We start from the raw sequence: 7,355 nt of genomic DNA on the forward strand, positions 1-7,355 counted from the left end.
TGTTGTAATTATACTCTACTATCCAGAAACATTCAATGTGTTTTATACATACAAGGACCTATGAAGGCATAAAGGAATGAGATGTATCCTCAACATGAAGAAGGAGGAAAGAAGAAAGAGAAGATATCCCTGGAGAGGAATTAGTAAAATCAGATTACTAGTGATTATTGGCACGGAGGAACAGGAGGATAAATGGACTAATCAGGAGAAATTTTAGTCATTCACCCCTATTGTTTTCATGCTAACAACTCTTAGAATTATGGAGGTGATATGTTGAACTGCTCAGATTATACAGAATAAAGGTTTGTGATATTCTAACTAAAGGTAAATATGTCCTTAAAAATGGGAAATTGGGTGACATATGAGTGTATGTTTATGTATATGGATATACAGTCACTATATATTGGGATAGTTATCATAAATACATTGGGTTTGTGGGCATGGGCACATGTAGGTTTGTGGCAATGTTTATCTCACACAAACACAGCTTTTTTATGACTAGGTTAACTACCTAATTCTCTTATTTGCGTTCAGACATACTATTTCGAATTAAAGAGATTCTTTGGGAATTGTGAGGGATAAGATGATGACAAACAACTACTGAAAAATTATTAAGTGTAGAATTATCATATACACTTTCTGATTCAGTCCTAATGGGCACCTAAATTTTCAGACTCTACCACAAAATTTAAGGGATAATTCAGGACCAATTATATTAAATATTCATTGCCATAATAATACCCTATAAAAAGTCTTAATGGCATACAACAATAGCATCCATTGATCATGAATCTAGGATGGTTGAAAAGTGGGTCTGCTGATATTAACAGCACTTGCTTACATGTCTGTAGGTCAGCTGGCTGTTGGCTAGTGTACCAGACCTCAGTTGAGATGATTAGGAGATCTTGATTGCTTTATGGGGATCACAATCTTCAGCAGTCTAGTTGGTGTATGTCCTTTTCATGGTGATAGCAGAGGGAAAAAGCATAAGCAAAAGAATGCAAATGCTTTATCAAGTCTCTGCTTGTATTATACTTTCTAGAATTCCACTGACCAAAGTAAATCATGTGACCAAGACCAGAATCAGAGTGGGAGAGCCTAACAAGTTACATGAGAAAAGGTAGATCCAGGAAGAGATGAAAAATAAAAGCCTTTAAGGAAATTAATCTATCATACCATAAAATACATATTTTTCATAATTTATTTTCTATATCCACATCCATACCTATATATAGCCTACAAAGAAATATAAGAGCACTCAGAGGCAAAATCTGACTCCTACATCTTTTAAAAACTTACATATTTTACAATGTTAAGTACAAGAATTGAAACATAGTAGGTATATTGTAAATGTTATTGATCTTTTTGAGAATTCAGAACATTTTGTAATATTTAGTTGAGCCTCAGAAAGTGGAGGCAGATGAAGCTGGACTTCTGATTGTTGATGCAGTGGTTCATATTTGACTACTCTGGCACCTGTTCTCATTATTAGCCATTCTAGGGCAGTGAATCTTTTTTTTAAAGTTGAATATCACCAAACTGATCTCTTGCTACATCAGCATCAAATATACTACAAAAAAAAATTAGTACAAATTTAGAAAACTTAGTTTAGCAAGTGACTCCTCAACTCCTTTACTTTCAGGTCATGTTTTGTTCTCATTTATCCTACTAAGAACTAGACTGTTGAAAAATGAGGCAATGCTCCTTGGAAATCTACCTATGTAGGGTATCTTAATCTAAGATATTTTATAGCTTATAATGCATTCTTGTGATATACTGAAGCATGTCAGGAGGCCTGTTTTAGGGTTTTATTTTCTACCTTATAGCAGCAAAATATGTCTTTTCAGGTTACTCAACTTTAAAAATGATACAGTCAAAAACAATTATTTAAAGTTTTCCTGAAACTGCAAGTGGTTGTTAAAATGGGAAATGAAAAGACAGAAATGGTCAATGTAAATTATGCTTTGAATATTTACCTGAGCATCTCATTATCTCCTATTAGAGCCTGAAAATATCAGAAATTGAACTGTTTTGAAAGTCTTTCTTTTCAAATGTAAAATTTAATATAATAACATTTAATGATAATTATAACTCAATTAAACTTTTATTTTTTGTCTATATGCCCAGTAAGTACCAGGATATAATAAAGGGGAAAAAAGAAAAGAAAAAAAATTAAAACCTGAAGCAATATTCTTAACCTTAGTATGATTCCACTAACCATAAAGAAACACTAATGAATACAAAGGAGTTACTGTTGAACTTGGTAAAACTGTATTTAGGAGGTAATAAAGAATAGATCAGAACTGCTAGAACAGTTGTGGAAGATTTCATGGAAAAGCAAAATTGAGAGCAATCTTCAAAGCAGTCTGGAATTCTACAGTCACTTTATTTAGGGAGAGATAAATACATCATGTTGTGTATTGTGCAAAGAAAAATGTAGGCTTGATAAATTTGATAAAGAGAAATGAATGTTTTGGGAAAAAACAACAAACAGTAACATATATTTGACTAAACATTGCATTCAGAAGTTAGAATTTTGCCATGTTGTTCCCTTTGATTTTGATGCCTTTGATCTTCCTGAACCCCAAGAACCACTCCTACTGAACCCTCAAATACATCTCTGAGAAATCATTACTCAGACAGAAGGAATGACCATTACCTATGGTTTATTTTGCATTATACTGCTTATAAACATTTCTCATTTGATATGATAGAAAATTACCTGGAAAAAAATAAAACTATGAATCCTGTTTTCATTTTATCTACTTCTTCCTTTCTCAGCTCTCTGAAGATTTATTTACTGAATAATCCAACCTACACAACTAGTTAACCAGCCATCCAATTTGCCATATTCTGGACAAAAGCAAAAAGCATATCATGGGTTTACTCTCACCACAAGACTTAGGATCCAGTACTATTCTTGCTATTTCACACCTTAGCTCAGGATCTGGGATACCACAGCAAGAGTAGGTCTTCAGTCACTCTGAACTCTTTGGTATCATATTTTGCTACCAACCTAAGGGCACATTTCCTTCTTGCTTATTTATACTGAGATCATTCCCGTTTCCCCACTTGATGCCATTTCATTTCTATCTCAGGAATGAAGCATTATTCTCAACTCCAGACAAAGAGTGAAACGTTCACATCCTGGAAAATCAGCCCTACTAATTTTCCCCAAGAAAGAAGCAGAGGCAAAGAGACAATGTCTTGGTCAATGTCCTTGGGTACTGCCAAAAACTTTTCTTAAACTTATATTCATTGATTGTAGCTTCAGCCAACCATAAATATATTCCTGAGTTGTCTTCCTGCATCAAGCATTTTATATATCTAGTAAGCAGAGTGTGATTGTAACATTATCCATTGCTTCCAAGCAGTTGACTAGGACACTCCAGAAATAGTACCTTCTAGGCAAAATGTTTGAATTCTAATTTCTCATCTGTTAGGGAGCAGAGAATTAGGAGTATGGAGTATGGATTTAATTTGACAGAACATTTAGATTTTGCAGGAGATCACTCAATAAATGGACCTTAACTATTTTTTGCCTTGCTGAAACCATTTGTCATCATTCTCAGTTGTGGAGATATATTTCCTATTTACATAGTGATTGCTGAATTTCATGTTCTTTTAACCATTCCAGAGTTTCTCCTACTTGCTATATTGTATTTTTCCACCATGATTTGTGGGGGAGAAGGTGGGTCTCAGTGAAGCAGTGTTTGCAACATCCATGATTTCATTCTCTGATATTAAACTACTATGATACTTAGTACTGTGGTACTTAGTACATAGCAGGTATTTTAAAATAATTAATTATGTTAGTTCTAGATGTCAAAAATAAGATTCATATTTTAAAATCCTCAGGTAAAATAAGTGAACATCCCCATTACTCCTGTTGTAGCTAAGACCAAGAGACTATCACTTGAATTTATATATTGAAAGGAGGTAGACTAGAAGGCTTTTATAGGCTTTTATGTTATTAAATTCTTTAATTTCAGTTAAATGTTGTTGATTTACATTAGCTCAGGAAATGTAGTGTTAAGTACACTTGTATTTATGTAACTCGTGTAATAGCATTCTTTGTATGGCTACAATATTTATGCAATACTTTCACTTGTTTTATCTCCATTTGATTTGATTCTCCCACATATACTGTAGTTTGTGTACAGAACATATGGGTACCCTTCTGTCCTACTGATGAGGAAACAAAGGCTCAGACATGTTAAGTAACATGGTCAAGACTAAACAGTAACCTTTTATTAAAACGGTTTTGTAAACTATATGTGCTAATGAAATAGAGCTAGAACTCTAATCCAGCTTCTGGATATAGGCTTCTCTATTACAAAGTCTTAAGTGAATTATTCTGTGTAATCACATATTCTGCAGAAATTAAACTCTCCTGATAACTGATTTAACCATTGCCAGGTCTCTTTTGAGTTTTAAAAATGTACCTAGATATTGAAGTTAACAGGGCTCAATCCAAATAACACAGCTTAAGAAGTTTATCCTGAAAGCATATAAGTTAGTGTATTTTTTTTATTAGAGATTCACTAATTTCACCTTCTTCTGATTTCTCCATTGGCTTCTCACTAGCTTCTTCTTTTCCCCTAAAATAATTAAAATTTAGAAACCTCAATTTCTAAGAGTTCTGTTGCTCTCATTTATGAAAAGTAGCTTGTACAGATGCAGAACAAATTTTCTAATTATTATACCTCATAATATCTTCACTGTAGTCTTTCATTATAAAAAAAATGACACCACTGACAGTGATTACACATCTCCATTCCATCTCAAACTACACTGTAGACATCTTTGACGAATAACTAGTACAACAATATTTGCACTTTCTTCAATCATCAGGCATTGCCAAATACTTTACATCTCATCAAATGTTATACAGAGCAATGTGTATCTTTGAAAATGGACATCAGTCACCAAATTACGCTAAAATTGTAAAATATACAGAGAAGCAACAGGATGCCAGCTGCTGGTCATGTACAGAAACGGAGATTTGAGTAATTACATATTATCTCTGATCAAAAAAAAATGCTAGTTAATCAAAACTTTGCATTTGATGACACACATAAAATAAATCTAGTCAGGAAACGAGCTTCAAATAGTAAAACTTTCTACATCTAGGCATACGGTACATTAGAAGGGTAACCTAACACCATGATATCAGTTCAAAATTATCAAAGACATTACAAAAGAAAATTTGTCTAGAGGTAATTAAGCATAATTATCAAATTTGAGTAATATAAAAACAATAGTAATAACTATTGCTATTATCAGTGTGAAGAGATTTTTATAAATACTACATAATCTTTGTGATAACATGCAAAGTTGAAGAGCATAATGCAGTTTGCAGTAATGGTAGTATAAATTTCTTCACAAATTCAATAGCTATATTGAATCAGTTTGTGTATTAAAAAGGGAATCATTTGAAAAATTTTAATATGAGAAATCCTATTATAAACATATCTGAACACTTCCCTATCTGTAGATGATAGCTGCCATCTGGGAAATGATAAAAACAAAATTTTACATTTTGGAAAGTGGTATATGTCTCAGAAGATATTGATCCAACTATTTCCACATTGATATAAACAAATGTAATAGGCTTTCTTATTGTCTTCGATATCTGAGGCTCCTCTCTCCCGTACATGGACTATATATAACTTTGGGCATGTTAACCTGTCTGAGCCTGAGTACTGCCCTGAAATATATGGGTAGTAACTATCTTCACATAGAAGTAGATGTGAATATTACATAATACACGGAAAAAGCATTTACAGAGCTCTAAGCCACTACACATTTCTGTGCTGATTCTTTTTCCTTCAGTTCTCCTTTAGCGTTAACTTTTAAGCACGCTGATACTATTTTTTGTTGTTGTTGAAGACTATTTTGCTTTGCTTTGTTTTTGTGGGTCATTGGGTTTGGATGGGCCATTGATAGCTTCCAATATTAAGTTTAAGTGACTTTAAGTATTTTCTGTCACTGAAAACAAAAATCCAGTTGTTTTGAGAGAAAGGAAAAATAGTACTCAAAAATGTTAAATAAAACCATTAATTGATGATGATGATTCTGACTTAGGTGTTTTTTTCCTTTGAAATTATCCCTGTAGCACATGTATAGCCGGTACTGTTTTTTCTCATTTCCTTCAGTTCATTCCACGTTCAGAGCTATTGTTATGTGAAAATGTTCTGAAAATATTAGCTCAGGACTAGAAAATAATTTTGTTATCAAGTAGTCTATCCCATGGTATACAGACTGCAAATAAATGAAAACTTTTACTAAAAAGAAAAGGCTAAGATTAAATATGAATACATAAAATGCAATATTTTTCATATGTATTTCAAAATATAAATACAATGTATGCATCTGCACTTAACTTTATAGAGTATAAGTATACAATGTCTCACATATTTAATGATTAAATTTAGTTACTTCATTATTAGTTTTTTAATTCCCTTGATATTAACTTGTATAAGGTTAACAACTAACACGTTTCTACTAATTATTCAAAAAATGCCAATTAATTTATATCTTGTCATAATTGTATTTGTCTTCCTACTCTTATTTTTCCAACCCCTGGGCAATCTACATTTTTCAGTCATGATAAAATTATAATAATATGATATTGTTATTTTATATGCTATCAGTTTAGTAGGGATATGCTTAAATCTGTTATTTCCTGATATACTACCATATTGGATTTTATATCTTAGAGTAATTCCCTTTTATACACCAGAAGAATTAATAATTTGTGAATTTTCTAATGGCCAACAACAACAAAAAAAACATTATCCCTCCCTTTAGAAATCTATTTTAAAATTGTTAAGGGTTAATTTTTGTGAGTAATATAAGAAAGCAGTGCAATTTAAATTTCATCATGTGATTATCCACTTTTCCCAGAAGCATTTATTGAATACACTATCTTCTCCTCATTTCGTATTCTTAGTTCCCTTATCAAATATTAGTTCACCATATAACCAAGAGTTTATTTCTGGGCTCTTGATACTGTCCCATTGATATATGTCTCAATTTGTATGGCAGTATCGTACTGTTTGATCACTAAAACTTTATAGTGTAGTTTAAAATTAGATAGTATGATGCCCCCTGCTTTGTTCTTCTTTCTCAAGATTGCTTTGGTTACTCAGGGTCTTTTGTAGTTCCACACAAATTTTTTCTTCTACTTCTGTGAAAAATGTTACTGGAATTTTGATAGGGATTGCAATAAGTGTCCAAATTCCACATTGGATCTTGATAGGGATTGTGCTCCATTTACAGATGGCTTTTGTTAGTAAGGATGTTTTAACAATATTGACCCTTTCAATCCATGAACACAGACATCTTTACAT

The sequence above is a fragment of the Camelus ferus genome, chromosome 1 (assembly GCF_009834535.1).
Source record: "Camelus ferus isolate YT-003-E chromosome 1, BCGSAC_Cfer_1.0, whole genome shotgun sequence".
NCBI lineage: Eukaryota > Metazoa > Chordata > Mammalia > Artiodactyla > Camelidae > Camelus > Camelus ferus.